General features: G+C 42.9%; 1 protein-coding gene across 23 annotated transcripts in view; it reads right to left on the reverse strand.

Annotated features, from left to right (window-relative positions):
* The window catches only part of PATJ (PATJ crumbs cell polarity complex component), a 452,303-nt gene that overhangs the window by 173,168 nt on the left and 261,571 nt on the right, over positions 1 to 17,564 (reverse strand). The gene's annotated exons all lie outside the window — the stretch shown is intronic.

Consider the following 17,564-nt stretch of genomic DNA (forward strand, 5'->3'; position numbering starts at 1 on the left):
AATATATGTTAAATACTTGATAAATTTTTTAAAATTATTTTACCATTATGTTATGATCTAAATGACCTATTTTGGGATTGAGCCAGTTACATTTCTTTTAATTTTTAATTTGACAGGTAGAGATATACACAGTGAGAGAGAGAGAAAGAGAGAAAGGTTTTCCTTCTGTTGGTTCATCTCCCCAAAATGGCCACTACTGCTGGCACTGTGCCAATCTGAAGCCAGGAGCCAGGTGCTTCTCCTGGTCTCCCATGCGGGAACAGGAGCCCAAGCACTTAGGCCATCCTCCACTGCCCTCCCGGGCCACAGCAGAGAGTTGGACTGTAAGAGGAGTAACCGGGACTAGAACCCGGCGCATATATGGGATTCCAGTGCCGTAGGCAGAGGATTAACCAAGTGAGCCACGGCGCCGGCCCTAGTCAGTTATATTTCACTTACGTTGGTTCTGTGCAACAAAACCACACCAGCAGATGAATGAGAGGACTGCACTGTTTATGCAGGTCCTTTACCCACATGGTACCAGCTCAGGCCAGGTGTGCTGCTAGGGCCCAAAGGCTTGATGACTGTTTCTGTGGTGTGAAGCAACTATTTCATTAGCTAAACACATGCTAGTGGATCGTGACCTCCTTGGAACTCTCAATTATGTTCTCTGTACTCAGGGGGGAATCTTGCAAATGGAAAGCTTAACTTAAACAGTCTTAAGGTAGATGGGGAGGGCAGTGAAGCTGTCTCACCTGTTGTGTCACTTTTACAGATATAACAAATACCGTTTTATTAGTGAACAGGTAAATGAAAACTCATAAAAATAATTTTATGCATAAATGTATATGAAAATAATTAAAAATCAATGGTTGCTTATTTCAGAAAGATTAAATCTGTTTTCTTTACAAGGATTTTGAAGAGAATCTTAATGAACCTTCACTGATAGTTTGTCATTAATAATATAGAATAGATATAGCAAAATGCAGTAGAATGAAAGACTATAAAAGATTTCTTGGGAGAAGTGGAATTTGAAGGCAGTATTGAATATGGTGCAGAATTGAAGTGCAGAGGTATTGTGGTAAGAGAACAGCAAGAGGAAAATTACATGAACAGGTGGAGTGAGAAGGACATGGGAGAGCCTGCCAGCTGCAGATGAGAGATTTGGGCGGGGGGTGGGGGTGGGTAGTAAAAAAATAAGACTGAGGGCAGACATTGTGGTGCACCAAATTAACCACTGTTTGTGATACTGGCATGTGTACTAGAGCACCAGTTTCAGTTCCAACTATTCAGCTTCCAATCCAACCTCCTGCTAATGTGACTGGGAGGGCAGCACATGATGGCCTAAGTGCTTGGGCCCCTGCTACCCATGTAAGAGACCTGGATGGAGTTCTTGGCTCCTGGCTTGGCCTGATCCAGCCCTGGCTGTTGCAGGCATTTGGGGAGTTAACTACAAGATGGAAGAGCAATCTCTCTCTCTCTCTCTCTCTCTCTCTCTCTCTGTCATTCCCTTGCTCTCCCCCTCCTCCATTCTGCCATTCAGATAAATAAACATTACTTGCTGGAAAAAACATAAGACTGAAAGGCTAAAAGATGAGTTGCTTGGGTATGTACAGAAATAACATCCCATGTAGAGGTCCTGCATGGGTGCCTTGGAGCTCCCCAGCATGGGGCCTTGAGCTCAGTTGAAAACCTCTTCTCCCAAATCTAACCACAGCACTTACGCTTTTGTCTGCTTTGTTAACTGGACTTACAAGGTAAGTTAGTTAAGAAATGAGATCACATCTAAGAGAACAACAGGAAATAAAAATTTTAACACATCCCCTCAGGAAAAAACAAGGCAGAGAAAGGTTTTTCAAAACAGAAGACTTTAATAAGACAGTAAGCGCAAGGCAGTAGAGATATAAGAGAATTTTATAACTGAGACAGAAAATATATATTTTTGGGAAACCACACACAGAACAATTACAGAAACAGACTGTGTATTGGGCTATAAAACAAACTTCAATAACATTTAAAGAATCAATATCACATAAGCTATCTTCTTGGAGTGTAGTGTAATAAAACCAAAAAACTTTAACAATAAAAAGATAACTTAAAAAATCCATGTATCTAGAAATAAATCAGTATTAGTATAAAACCAAGATTTAAAAAGGAAATTAAGAAAAAAAGTATTTATAATTGAACAAAAATATGCAGCTAAAGCATAACTTGAAAGGCTATCTACAAGCTGAATAATTCATCAGAAAGCTAGAAACCTTTAAAATTAAACATCATACCTATGAAGTTAGAAAAAGGACTACACAGTAAATATAAAGAAACAAGAAGAGAGAAAATACCAAAGTGTATCTACTAATGAAGAGAGAACTCTCATCACCAAACCAAACTATACATAAAACAAAAACATAACATAAAGATTCTTGGGGGTTGTGGGTGTTTGGTGTGGCAGCTTAGTTCCCACTTGGGGCTCCTGCATCCCACATCAGAGTGCCTGTGTTCCAATCTTATATCCATTTGCTATTCCAGTTTCCTGCTATTCTCACCCTGGGAGGCAGCAGGTGATGTCTCAAGTACCTGGGTCCCTCCCTGCTACTCATGTGGGAGATATGGATGGAGTTCCTGGTTTCTGGTTTTGGTCCGATTTAGCCCTGGTTGTTGCAAGAACTGAGGGTTGGACTAGCAGAGGGAAAATAACTCTCTCTCAAGGCTTCAAGAGGACAATGGAGGATGTTTATTACAATGTCACCTGAGGTCTCAGAGGTGACTTCGAGGTGATCTTGCTGTCTGCCATCAGGAGACAGGGTGGATGAGATGTGGTGCATGGACCCCAGTAAGTAGAAGTAGCAGTATATAGAAAGATTTTTAAAACAGTACTGAATGAAAAGGGGGAGAAAGAGGATGGGATCTACACAAAAATGTAGCATCACTTAAAGAAGGTAAGTACTACACCAAAAGCCTTTCATACGTATTTTGGAAGCACATATTGCAAAGAGACAAATTAACATATCAAAACAGTTACTTACAGAGAGTGGAAAGAGCTGGAATAAAGAGGAACAAAGGAAACACAGAGACCCCAAGCAGATGAATGATGGTAGCATGCCAAGAAGTGAGGCTCATGTTTAATACAACCCTTGGCCCCTGAGGGCTGATAAAAGAATGATGTTCAGAAAGGCTTTGGTGTAGGATTAATATAAAAAGACTTCCAGGTTCAAAACTTGTCTGACCTATTCAACCTTAAGAGAAAAACAGCCTTCACGGCCATGAGCTGTAGATTCAGTTGCTTAGACACGTAGGTGATTAATGACAAGAGGGCTCTATTGTGGTCAAATATGCCTCTGTCACAACTGATGAACAACCACAGCAATTGTGCGATGAACAGAGAATCAGAATCAACACATAACTGAAGCAGAGTAGCAAGAGCAAGGACTAAAGGATCAGAATTAAGCTCAAACCCGAGCTGTGGCACTGAACACTTCTGATTCCTTGGACCAATTACTGAACCTCTATGAATTGCAGATTTCTTATTTGTAAAATGGGGTTGTTACTTTTAAATAAATAAATAAAATATCTTGTACCTAGGGGTCTAATTTGTCTTAAGGGAAAAAGAAAAACCATGATTTTGTTTCCCTGATTTAGTTACCATGAAGTTTTAACATTAGACTACTGACAAAACCACCATTTTCTTCTAAATTTTAACTACCTTGAGAAAATAAGGAGAATTGGTAAAAGAAGCAATTTCCTCCATGGTAGCATCAAAAAAGAAAAGGCCAAAATCTACACATTCCTCCAATGGGAGTCATTCTAGCATCATTCCCGCCCTGTAGGGTCCTCTTCTCTGAGATACTCAGATTGAGGAGTCCCGGACACATTTGCAGGTGCAAAGAATTCCCACCACTGGGTCAAGTGGTAGTCTCGTGATATACAGGCCAGCAAGGTAACCATACAATTGAATGCCAGTAAATTGTGGAATCAAAACCTTTTTCTGTAGTGTCAGTTTGAGCAGATAAAAGAATTCTGGAGATGAATGGTGGTGATAGTTGGCCAATTTAATGTATGCAATACTGAGTGACACACTTAAAAATGATGAACACAGGGGCTGGCGCTGTGGCCTAGTGGGTAGGGTCACTGCTGCAGCGCTGGCATCCCATATGGCTGCCGGTTCAAGTTCCGGCTGTTCTAATTGCCATCCAGCTCTCTGCTATGACCTGGAAAAGCAGTAGAGGATGGCCCACGTCCTTGGGCCTGTGCACCTGTGTGGGAGACCGGGAAGAGGCTCCTGACTCCTGGCTTTGGACCAGCACAGCTCTAGCTGTTGCAGCTATCTGGGGAGTGAACCAGTGGATGGAAGACCTCTCTGTCTCTCTGCCTCTGCCTCTCTGTAACTCTGCCTTTCAAATAAGTAAATAAATCTTTAAAAAAAAGAGATGAATACAGTAAATTTTGTTAAGTGTATTTTACATAAAGAAACAAACTCATTACCATTGGCTTACCATGATCTCAAAAACATGGTTCTCTTATTAATATCCTACCAAGGGACTAAGTCATAGACCTATTTTATCACTTTTTGAAAGCAGCAGCTTTCTTTTTCTGGTTTATTTTTTTGTTAGCTTTTAATATGACATTATTATATCCCATTTATTTGAACATTGATTGAATATGAATTTGTTAGTCTTGTGAGACAAAGGAAACACACTATACTAAATTTGTTTTGCAGGCAAGCATACACATAATGAGTTATAATTCAGAGAGATAAGAACTACCAGAATACCAGATATCAGCAGCCACAGTCACCCATCTACTCTAGCAAGTCATCAGAAAAACCAACGATGGCCGGCACTGCGGCTCACTAGGCTAGTCCTCCGCATTGCGGCGCTGGCACACCAGGTTCTAGTCCCGGTCGGGGCACCGGATTCTGTCCCAGTTGCCCCTCTTCCAGGCCAGCTCTCTGCTGTAGCCAGGGAGTGCAGTGGAGGATGGCCCAAGTGCTTGGGCCCTGCACCCCATGGGAGACCAGGAGAAGCACCTGGCTCCTGCCATCGGATCAGCGCGGTGCGCCGGCCGCAGTGCGCCGGCCACAGCGGCCATTGGAGGGTGAACCAATGGCAAAAAGGAAGACCTTTCTCTCTGTCTCTCTCTCTCACTGTCCACTCTGCCTGTCAAAAATAAAAAATAAAAATAAATAAAAATAAAAAACCAATGAATGCCTGCAAACTGCACTGAATGTGACAGACTTTCAAGCCACCTCATACCTGTGGATAAGCTATACCTTCTACTGCATAACTCCAAAGCCTTGTTTTAGTTGACATTTCCAATAACCTGGCATTTCCTTGCTCTGACTTTATTTGCCTAAATGCTAACAAGTGAGTTAGTAGCCTTCTATAACTTCTTTTTATTGTTTCTTTCCATTGTGAAAGAATGGAGGTCAGCTCAGCAGAATAAAGCTCAGCAAAGAAAGCAAATTCCGCCACATTAAAGAGTGTAGCACACTTGGAAAATTTGGAGATTGTATTAATAATTTATTGGAAACCTGCTAAATTGCAGAAACTATGCAAAAATGTTTCAATAAATTTTCTCCTCCTTTCCTGCTTTTCAGGTAAGAATTATCATCTCTGCATTCCCAATGTAGGAAAGAGGGCTGATACATTTGCTAATTTGCCAAAGGTCACCTAGACTATAAATGACACAGCAAGGTTCAAAGCCAGTTTTGTCCAACTGTGTTCATAGTGCTATAAGTAACTTTTCAGATTTCTTATTTTCTTCTATTTCCTAGGTTATAAATACCATCAGGTTTCTTATTAATCCAGCTCACTATGTCTTATTCAATCACCATGTCAATTTTCAAGCATTATACCATACTTTTCCAACAAGGCCCCAAACAATGCCACATAAATGCAATTTGAAGCCTAAAAGCATCAGACACATACAATGTTTTCCAAATACAGTGCTCCCTTTAGCTGAAAGAAGTGGGATAGTTTCCTCTTGATGTGTATTCAACATCAACAAATTCCATAAGCAGCAACAGAAAAACACATCACTATGTGTACATTATCTTTTAGACACTTTATCAAACTGAAGAAAATGGAAAAGAGTTGATCACTTTTCCCAGTGTATTGTCAAACAGGAAGAGTAGTAAGAGAGTGACAGCACCAAGTGCTCCGAGAGACTGCTTTAGTTGTCGGCTTGTCTTGCAAGGCCCACACTTTCGGGATGGTAGGGTGATGGCATTCTTTCACAAGAAGCACCAGAGACAGTTTTCAGTGAACATGTCCGTTTATTAGCAGTTAGGCACATGCTTTTATAGGGCAGGCAAAGGAGAGTAGCTAGCTCAGGGTAGCAACACTAATTCTATAGGATAAAGCTGCTATGTTTCTCCAGTCAGCCCAAGTAGCCTTCCTGGTGGTTTTATGGGTCTGGGCCACACCCTGGAGCTGTTTACCTAGTTAACAATTAGAAGGCCCTCAGCAGGAAGTGGGGGTGGGAGAAATGTGCCTGGGGCCCCTGCTGCCTGCCAGCAGTCCTGCCATGCGTAAGTCTCAGTGTGCTGAGCCTCCAACCAGGGTCTTTCCTGAGAGGCATGGTGTGCCATGCTCTCTTAACCTCCTGCATGGGCTAGGCAGGCAGTCTCCCAGCCAGGCACAGGATCACCCACATTCAGTTAGAATTTTTGTTTTTCCTTTTTTTAAAAAAAGATTTATTTATTTATTTGAAATTCAGAGTTACACAGAGAGAGGTCTTCCATCCAATGGTTCACTCCCCAATTGGCTGCAATGGCCAGAGCTGCACCGCTGAAGCCAGGAGCCAGGAGCTTCTTCCAGCTCTCCCATGTGGGTACAGGGGCCCAAGAACTTGGGCCATCTTCTACTGATTTCCCAGGCCACAGCAGAGAGCTGGGTTGGAAGTGGAGCACCTGGGTCTTGAACCAGTGCCTATATGGGATGCCAGCACTTTAGGCCAGGGTGTTAACCCACTGTGCCACAGCGCCAGCCCCTCAGTTAGAATTTTTATCATTAACATTTGTAGACCTCAGACATTGGTTATCCAACAGCTTTTATTTAGATTTATAGCTAAAACAGGTTTAAAAGATGACAGGCCCATCTCTTCAGATAAATTAATCAGCATAATTTCACCACATCATGGAACTTATGTCAAGCCTCTCTGTTTAAAAAGCTATTTTTTGATTTCTCCTATTATCACAAAACCCCCTTAACATGGCAGAAACATTTCATAGTCCCCTGTGTCACAGTATCCATTTACATCACAGTAAATACCTGCATATGCAGATGAGCTGGCAGAACCCTAAAGGTGAGCGGATCAGCCAGGGCTAGGGTCAGGTATACTCAGCCCGTTCATCCAGCCACAGCTCTCTCTTGGCAGAGTCTTAAAGATAAGAGGTTCTCTTTAGGGAGCTGAAACTATGGTTCCTAGGCCTAACCTCCTTAGATTATCGGTCAGGCTTAGATTTATTGCCCGGCTGGCTACAGTCAGGGCTCAGAACGGGATATATCCAAATATGGCATCTTGGCATACTGAGCAGTTAAATGCTGAGAAAAACCCAGGAAACTGTCGAAACAGGTAGTTCTCTGACCTTATAAAATAGAACCACTGCTGAGCCCCTCAGCTGAGATCTGGGCCAGAGAGTGGGGTAAGTTTAGGCATCTCTCTTTTCAACAAGGTGCTCAGTGGAAGCTCACGGTTGCGAGGTTTGTAAGCTACAGATGGATCTCCCATGTGACGCAGGAATTTTCTAGCTAGAGAGAACATGATAGTCAACTTAAAGTGCACACATATTGAATTTAAGGGACATTTTACATATGTCCTACACAAGATTGACCTAACATGGAGACTGTCCTCCACACTCAAGTAGGCTTCAGCGTTAAGTCAGAGGGTAGTCTGCACAACAGGTTACTTCAGAGCTCAGTGTCCCTCCCTCTCAGTCTCAGGGATTTTCTTTCTTTCTTTTTTTTTTTTTTTTTTAAGATTGATTTTCTATTTAATTGAAAGGCAAAGTTACAGAGAGAGGGACACACACATACACACACACACAGAATCTTCCATCCACTGGTTCAGTCCCCCAAATGGCCACAAGGCCGGGGCTGGGCCAGGTGAAGTCAGGAACCAGGAGCTCCTTCCGCATCTCCCAGGTGGATGCAGGGGTCCAAGGACTTGGGCCATCCTCTGCTGCTTTTCCAGGCTCATTAGCAGGGAGCTGGATTGGAAGTGGAGTGGCCACTGGTCTCCAACCAGCATCCCATATGGATGCTGGTGTTGCACAAGGAGGCTTAACTTGCTATGCCACAACACTGGCCCCAAGGGGTTTTCTTCAATTTCTGTTACAATGCTACTATTTAGTAGGTATAACAAGAAAGTAACTAGAAATTCAAAAGGGGAGAAGGAAAACCAGATTTGGGTGGGTGAAAAGCAGTCCCAAATTTTCATCTTTGAAAAACAAGGCACTCTGCACCAGTTAGTTTAATTTAAGATTCAGGAGCCGCCTGGCAGCACTCCTCTTGGGTAAGGCTGAGTCAGCACAAACCTCCCTGCAGCACCAGACATGTGGCTCGCCACAGGGGAACCCCTCACAGGGCTGCTGGGAGTCGTTGCCATGGCAACCCACTGACTGGGCAGGGGATGGGGGGAGAAAATGCACGGAGAGAATGACTCTCAAAATTCATTTATGTCAAGTATTTCACTAAAAATACATTATCTTAAAAAGTGAGGTTAGAAAGGACTCTTACTTGAAGTCAATGGAGTTCTTTCTTAATTTAAGAAAAAAATCCAAAGAATCCACACTTTGTTTTTCTACACACAAGGATGCAGAGACAAACCATACATACTCGGCTACACATTACGTAAGTACCACAGTCTTTTCAGCAACATGACAGGTGTTACAATGATTCAGGATCCTAACTCATCTGGTTCTGGCACTTCCGGGAAATACTTGCAATACACAGCTGATTTTTATATTAATTTCCATTGGCTTTTGATGGAGTTCAGGACAGTCTACCCCTTGGCATTTGAGAAGACAGCAGCCACACGAAGGCCCCTCTTGCCTTCCCCTCTTCTTCCCTGAAGCAAGTCTTAAAACCTAGCAAGGAGATTTTCTGAACTTCCCCTGCAGCATGTTAAAGGAACACTCTTATTTCTGAAGACACAGGGACACAAAAAAATCTGCACAAAGAGTCCTTGGTCAGCTCCCAGATCCCCTCAGTTCATTATCCTTCGATCACACCCTTTTTATTCTACTTCACTACCAAACCTCAAATAAAAAATACACATTTACTCATTTCTTTAGGACTTTACTTCCTTATAAATGCTCCCAGGTCACATGAAACTTCTATGAAATAAACTTGTGTGTTTTTCTCGGGTTATTCTTTTGTTATAGAGGTGCAGCCATGAAATGAGGGTGGGAAGGAAACCATTCTTTTCTCCTCCGCTTTCATACTGTGTTACTCAAGTAACGGTATTCCTATTTCAAATAATCTAGGGGCAGGTGTTGTGGCATGATGGGTAAAGCTGCTGAATGTGGCGCCGGCATCCCATATGGGCATCAGTTCATGTCCCAGCTGCTCCACTTCTAATCCAGCTTCCTGCTAATAGTCTGGGAAAAGCAGCAGAAGATGGCCCAAGTGCTTGGGCCCTGCCACCCACATGGGAGACCAGGGTAAAGTCCTGGCTTTAGCCTCTAGCCACCTGGGGAGTGAACCAGCAGACAGAAGATCTCTTTCACTCTGTAACTCTTTCAAATAAATAAATAAATAAATAAATAAATAAATCTTAGAAAAAAATCTAGATGCTCTTCCACCTCTAAATAGAAATCAGAAATGAGGAGGTTAGTAAATACTTCTTTGAGCACTAGACCTTACTGAAATCTCCCTGAATGAACACCAGCCTAGAATAACTAGAAATAGAACAGTCTTTTGACTAAACTGAACAGTCATGCTTGCTTCAACACGGGTCTTATAGAGCCATGACAACGTTATCTAAAGAATGGAATCCCATAATTCTGTATCAAAGCATCAGTGCCCTCTTCCACATCCAAAAAAGCCAATACGATTGCTCTTCTATGGTCTCAGTGTTTTCTGATTGTCATAGGATATTAGGTGTTGCTAAGTAACAGTCTTTCTCCCAAAAAGGAAACTTAATTCAAGTCACTGCTCAGTATTTTAATAGGAAATGTCCAGCACGCTGGATAATCACTCAATACAATCTCAGAAACATTTAGTTACCCAGGTAGATTCCAAATAACAAAACATTTTAAAACATCTTTGTATATATTAAATATAACAATCTCACTTAAAATAGGTATAATGAATATCTTAATCTAATTTTTCTTAAGCAGTAAATAAATTTTGAAAAAGATGTTTTAAATTATTTGAAAGGCAGTGGGGGGGAGAGGGAGGGAGAGAGAGGGAGAGAGGGAGAGAGAGGGAGATGAAACCAAGACCAAGAAAGAAATCTTCTATCTGCTGGTTCACTCAAATGCCCTCAACAGCCAGGGTTTGGCCAGGCTAAAGACAGAAGCCAGCACTCCAGGTGGATCTCCCATATGGGTAGCAGGGACTCAAGCACTTGGGCCATCTTCTGCTATTTCCCAGGCACTTAGCAGGGAGCTGGATCAGAAGTGGAGCAGTCAGCACTTGAACCAGTGCTCATATGGGATGCTGGCAACTCAGAGGCTTAATCTATTGTGCTGCAACCCCGGCCCCACAGTTTCACACAAACACATATATATTTTTTCATATATATAAATTTGTTTGAAGGCAAAGTATGTGTGTGTGTGTATGTGTGTGTGTGTGTGTGTGTGAGAGAGAGAGAGAGGGAGAGAGAGAGAGAGAGAAAGAGAGAGAGATCGATCTTCCATCCTCTGATTCACTCTCCAGATGGCCACAATGGCCAGGGATGGGCCAGGCAGAAGCCAGGAGCCAGCAGCTTCTTCCAGGTCTCCCACATGGGTGCAGGGACCCAACCATTTGGCCCATCTTCCCCTGATTTCCCAGGCACATTAGCAGGAAGCTGGATGGGAAGTGGAACAGCTGGGACCTGAACCAGTGCAAATATGGGATGCTAGTGCTGCAGGCAGCAGTTTAATCCACTTTGCTACAGTGCCTAATCCCAGTTATATATTTTTAAAAATTAATTTATGTACTTATTGGAGAAGGAGAAGGAGAAAGAGAAATCTCCTGTCTCCCCAGATGCCTTAATAGCTCGGGTGGAGCTAGAACAGGTCAAAGCCAGGAGACAGGAACTCAATCTAGGTTTCTCATATGAGTGGCAAGGACTCAATTACTTGAGCTCCACTGCTGCCTCTTGGGCTTCTAAATTAGCAGGAATCTGGAGTCAGGAGCCATAGCTGGGTTATTGAACTCAGGCCATCCAATGTGGGACAAAGGTATCAACTGCTAGTCCAAACACCCTCTCCTGCAGTTTTATTTTTAAGTGATGCATATGTATAGATGAAATGACATGACATCTGAGAATAGTTTTAAAATATTTTAGTAAAGAAAAAAAAAAAAAAGGAGTGGTCAGCACTATGGTGCAGTGGGTTAAAGCCCCAGTCTGCAGCACCAGCATCCCATCTTGGCACTGGTTTGAGTCCCAGCTGTTCCACTTCCGATCCAGCTCTCTGCTATGGCCTGGGAAAGCAGAAGATGGCCCAAGTGCTTGGGCTCCTGTACTCACGTGGGAGACCTGGAATAAGCTCCAGGCTCATGGCTTCAGATTGGCTCAGCTCTGACCACTGTGGCTATTTGGGGAGTGAACCAGTAGAAGACCTCTCTCTCTCTGCCTCTCTATAAACTCTGCCTTTCAAATAAATAAATCTTTAAAAGAAAAAGAAAAAAGAATAGGTTAGATAAGTATAGTAAAAGTTTTTATTACTGGTAGTTCACTGGCTGTTCTCTTCCTGTTTACAAATATTTGAAAAACTTCACAACTAAAAGAACAAAATAAAATCTTCCTAATGATCTTAAACAGCAATAACCACCCATCATCTTACAGATGATGAAACTGAGTTCAATGGAAATTATGGAAGTCACCCAAGCTCCAGGTTAGTAATTGGTAGGCCTACGGCTTGGATTTGGTCCTGCCTTTCTCTAAATCTTATATGCTTACCTACTAACTATACAAGAAAGCTAAGTACATGTTGTGCTCACCTCTGCTAGAGTAATAGAAGGGAAGTCTAGAACATGCTTGATTCCTTTAGGAATTTCTGATTTAGGAAAGATGGAATATGCACAGATCATTTTCAGAGCTTTCTGACGTCTAATTTGTCAGCACTATACACAGACTGACTTGGAGAAGAGACAGGAAGAGGGCAGCTATATAAAATGCAAATGGTGAAAAATAAAAGGCAAATGGTGAAAAAAAAAATAGTTTGAAAGACCAGCAAGACTTTTTGAAGTATTTGGGGGTCTGAGGTAAAGAAAGGGGCAGCTTAACTAGGAAACTCAGATCTGACCCTCAGAGACATGGAGCAATAGTCAAGAGTGTGAATGGGCTGCTTTATGGGATCAGCAACAGAGATTGCAACTGGATGTGGCCTGGGGTTTGGGGGTGAAGGAAAATGTAAGCCCAGAACTGCAGAGGTTCTCAACATGTGGACAAGGCAGAGATGGCTAAAATGCTGTAACAGTGTCTGAGGATGAATTTCCACTCACCAATGGGAAGGATGGCTCAGAGAGGATGAGCAGAGGACTTATTCATTTAGTAGGATATTAGCATGTAACCCGGAGTGACAGGAAATACATGTGAACTGGCGGGGGGGGGGTGGGGGTAAGGGTTATCAGTTGGAAGAGATCAAAAGAAATTCAGGGAGTCAAAGTAAACAACTGCAATTCGGTATGCCAACTCTGAGTCAGGCTATGCTTCTTGCTAGGGATACATAGATGAATGAGAGAGGAGTAAAAGTTGAATAGGTTTCATCAAAATGATTGGAGTTTTTCTTTCAGTCATATGACAGCAAAGAGTCACAATTATTTTGGAGAAGGGAAAGAAACTAATCCGGGATATTCACCATCTAGGACACCAAAGATCATGAGATTAATCAGACTAATGGCACGTGCAAGAATTCAACCAAAAATTCCTCAAGAATTAGGCCAGTTTCCCTCTTGTTACGTCTCAATATCTGAAGTTCTAGATAGGCTATCTTCATCTCTCATTTACAGAAATCTTATCCCAATCCCTTCCTTATTTCTTGCTGTGAGAAAGACTGACCACTGTAAAATCCCCCTGGGAAAGACACATGTGAATTCTCTTTGAGGGAGCCATTCAGCGGAGGAGATGTATTTGGCAAATGATCAATCTGTAAAATCATAATGTAAGTCCACTGATCACATTCAGGGATCCAAAATCAAAACATCAAATGGAACAAGGTTAGCCTGGAAGAATACCTGCCCGCTGTAATGAGGGAAGATTTAGGCAGACTCAAAGGCACAGGCTTGATAGGCATATGTGTCCATGAGGCCCATATAAGAGACCAATAAACCCAGACCTCTGGGCTCCTGGATCACCTCAGGTCATTCTATATAAAATGCTCCACAAAATCCAAATCGCTGGGGATGGGGTCAAGGAATCATCACCTTAAAACAAATAAAACCCCCAAAACCAGATGTCTATGTAATTCTTAAAGACATTTAAAAAGACTGTGTAGAAGCCTCTGCCAAGCCTCCACCTTGGCTCAAAATCCCTATCTGACCCTAGGGATACCTGAAAACAGGAATAATAAAGATCTAATTATTATCTCAGATTTTGTTAATTAGTGTTGAAAGAAACCAGTAAAAACGTTTTAATTTTGCAAATGGTACCTAGAAAAGCCAAATGTAATTTTAAAAACACCCTTTATAATCATTTGTTGTACATTTTAAGTATCAAGAGAATACAGAATGTGGTTCTTTAATCACTATAAAAGTACTGAGTTGCAAGCTCATTATGGTTATAGTGTAGCAAAAATATGTACGGCTGGGCCGATTTTGCTTCTGGGTTGTTATCAGTCACACAGTGATGTTCAGCAAAAGTTCCACATTCACATCAGGCCTTGGCAGGCAGCAGTGGCCATGAGAGTAGTCGGTATTTATATTTTCTTCAGAGAGGAAAATGGTAGCTTCCAATAACTAAGGGAAATTGTAGTAGAATGTAGACAAAGGTTTGTAACCCTGCATCTGCCAGTAAGACGTGGTCTTCTTAGTGACTGACACTGTAGACACAAACTGTTCCCTGCCTAAGACTCAGGAAACTGTCAGGCTGTTTGCCCAGGGCAAACACACATTCTTTTCTTTTCTTTTCAAAGACAGTGAGAGGGAGAGACAGAGAAAGGTCTTCCTTCTGCTGGTTCACTCCCCAAATGGCTAAAATGGCCAGAGCTGCGCCAATCTGAAGCCAGGAGCCAGGAACTTCTTCTGGGGCCCCCATGCATCTGGGCCATGCTCCACTGCTTTCCCGGGCCATAGCAGAGAGCTGGACTGGAAGAGGAGCAGCTGGGACTAGACCGGTGCCCATATGGGATGCTGGTGCCGCAGGCAGAGGGTTAACCTAATGCATCACAGCGCCGCCCCTGCATTCTTTTCTTTTCCCATGAAAAGAGGGTTCAGGGAGGAAGCAGAACTGCAGCCTCAAACTGGCCACATTTTGTGGAGTCACCAAAGCCATTTATTGCTTTTATTTCTTGTGTTCCCCACACCTGGGTCAGTTCCATGAAGGAAGCAGTTTACCTCCTTCTCATGCAGGCAGAGTTCCTGGCCCAGAGTAGGCACAGTATAAATACACAAAAAAATTACAGAGCCTTTATTATCTGAATTGGTCAAGATACACTTGGTTAGTCAAAATATCTATCTACATACAGCTTTATTTCCCCTAAGAATGAAATGATAATAAAAGTCCCTAAGATTGAGCTGATAAGAATATCTCTTCTGGGTATTTCATTGTTTCCTCATTATTAGGGAATGTCCTTTAGGTGTGGTGAATAGGAGTCAATTACAAAAAATTTACATGAGCTTTAGACACTGAAAGATCTCCACCAAAAAGCGAGTGGGAAAGACAGACAGACAGACAGACAGAAAGTACAGCTCCCCTCTCTGCTCACTTTGTAGAAGTCATTTCCTACCTGGTCACCACACTGCACAGCCCACAAACTGCCATGCCCTCTGGATTCCTTTTCTTCTCTCTTCTCCTTTCTCTCTCTCTCTCTTTGGTCAGAGTTAGACAGTGACAGAGAAAGGTCTTCCTTCCGTTGGTTCACTCCCCTAATGGCTGCCACGGCTGGCGCTGTGCCAGGAGCCAGGTACTTCCTCCCAGTCTCCCATGCGGGTGCAGGGACCCAAGCACTTGGGCCATCCTCCACTGCCCTCCCGGGCCACAGCAGAGAGCCAGACTGGAAGAGGAACAACCGGGATTAGTACCCGGCGTCCCAACCAGGACTAGAACCCAGGGTGCCGGCACCACAGGCAGAGGATTAGCCTAATGAGCCATGGCGCCAGCCCTAAGGATTCCTTGTCTTTCATCTCTGTCAGTGAGTCACTGTTTTTACTCTGTCTCAGGTCAACTGAACGCTTAGTTTCCTGGTTCCCAGTTTCCCAAAGAGGTCAGAGTAGAAATCAAAAAAGTCCTACCTGGTTGACATGCCAGTGGGGAGAGGAAGCTGTATTTTGTGAACCATTTTCACTGATTTTTTTTTAAAGATTTATTTATTTATTTGAAAGGCAGAGTTACATGGAGGCAGAGGGAGAGGTACACAGAGAAAGAAAGAAGTCTTCCTCCACTGGTTCATTCCCCAAATGGCTGCAACGGTTGGAGCTGGGCTGATCTAAAGGCAGGAGCAAGGAGCTTCTTGGGTCTCCCATGTGGGGCCATCTTCTACTGCTTTGCCAGGCCATAGCAGAAAGCTGGATAGGAAGTGGAGCATCCAGGACTCGAACCAGTGCCTATATGGGATGCCAGCACTGCAGGGTGCGCCTTACTCGCTACACCACAGTGCCGGCCCCAGTGGTTCTTTATGTTTACTAAATGGCTGTATAACTTATTTTGGACATATCAAGACAGGGACCAGTGTTTTGGTGCAGTGGGTTAAGCTACTGCTTGCCAACACCAGTGTACCATACAAGTGCTGCCTTAAGTCCTGGCTGTTCCACTTCTGATCCAGCTCTGTGCTAATGCTCCTGGGAAAGCAGCACAAGACGGCCCAAGTACTTGGGTTGGGCCCCTCTACCCACATGGGAGACCTGGAAGAAGCTCTTGGCTCCTGGCTTCCACCCAGTCCAGTCCCAGCCATTGTGACCATTTGAGGAGTCAACCAGCAGAAGGAAAATTCTCTCTTTCTCTAACTTTGTACAAATAACTGAAAAGTAAACTCCAGTCAGGGTATCTGAAATGAATATTTCAAAAAGAAAAAAATATCGAGACAGAAACACATGGTCACTGCGTCCTCCTATGCAGGAGGCAGCAGTACGTGGAGTCCAGCCCAGACACCATGCAGTGCCCACTTGCAGAAGGAAACCCATGCACACTCACATGCCTCCTGTATGACTGTACAGATCCTATATTCATACACTCACTCGCATATTTACCATTTATTGGGTATGTCTCTGTACGTGTCATTAGCAAGCCACACTCAATTAAAAATTAAGACATACAAATCTCATGAAACTATAAATATTATGAATAACCACTTATGCACAGTGGCAATCATGACACACTGTGGGATAATAGACAAACCTACAGAAAGAGCGACAGAAGACAATACTTCTAAATAAGACAATGAGGCAGGCTTTCCTAGCTGGCAATGTTTGAGATTTGGTACATATGGCTGTGGCCCAAGAGACATTGCTGTATACATATTATTTGTGTCTGCTTTATGTAGTTTTTCTACCTCTTCTTTTGCTGTTAGGTTGATATTTTCATTTGCTGATTCTGCAGTCAGCAGTCCTGCCTAAAACAAAATCTCTCTGCCAAATATAGTTTTTGTTTCATCTTATATGAATATGAATAAAATAAATTACAATGGAAACTTTATTTGCAAAGTGAAACTAAAAAAGACTAGGGACTCTTTTGAACAAAGCCAATGAACTGGGAGCATGAGTATTGTCATGTAAATTTTCAACCCTGGGGATCTCTTCTCATCATTGCTTTCTTGGTTTCATGCTGAAGCTAGGAACAGTCCGGGAGTCAGAAGCTAAGTTTCAGAAGATTCAGTAAGATAGTCAACCAGTCTGGCTCTGTGGTACACGCACTGCATAAAGGTAACAGGCTGAGCTGGTGAGTGGGGACTGTATCTGATCCATGCCGCTCACAGAGTTCCCACCCTGGTGAGACACTGTGTCCAAAGGATACAGGGTTGCTTTTTCTTTTCATCAAAGGCCTTTACCTTACTAAAGCCTGTAAGCATACCTCATCAGTGTCTTCCCAGAGAGGGTGGCTTTTTCCAATTCACACACCATGCACAGTTCTAGATATTCCACAGAATGAATGGAGGTAAACAGAACTTTAGATATACTTCTTTTCAGACTTATCGTGAGAGCTTATCCACAACCTTATCCCTGTGTCTATTCCTCCAACTTTGAAAATAGGCAGGCCCCTTCCTTCTCTGAATGTTTAGA

This window comes from Oryctolagus cuniculus, chromosome 7, assembly GCF_051225735.1.
Source record: "Oryctolagus cuniculus isolate XC-2025 breed Fujian yellow rabbit chromosome 7, ASM5122573v1, whole genome shotgun sequence".
NCBI lineage: Eukaryota > Metazoa > Chordata > Mammalia > Lagomorpha > Leporidae > Oryctolagus > Oryctolagus cuniculus.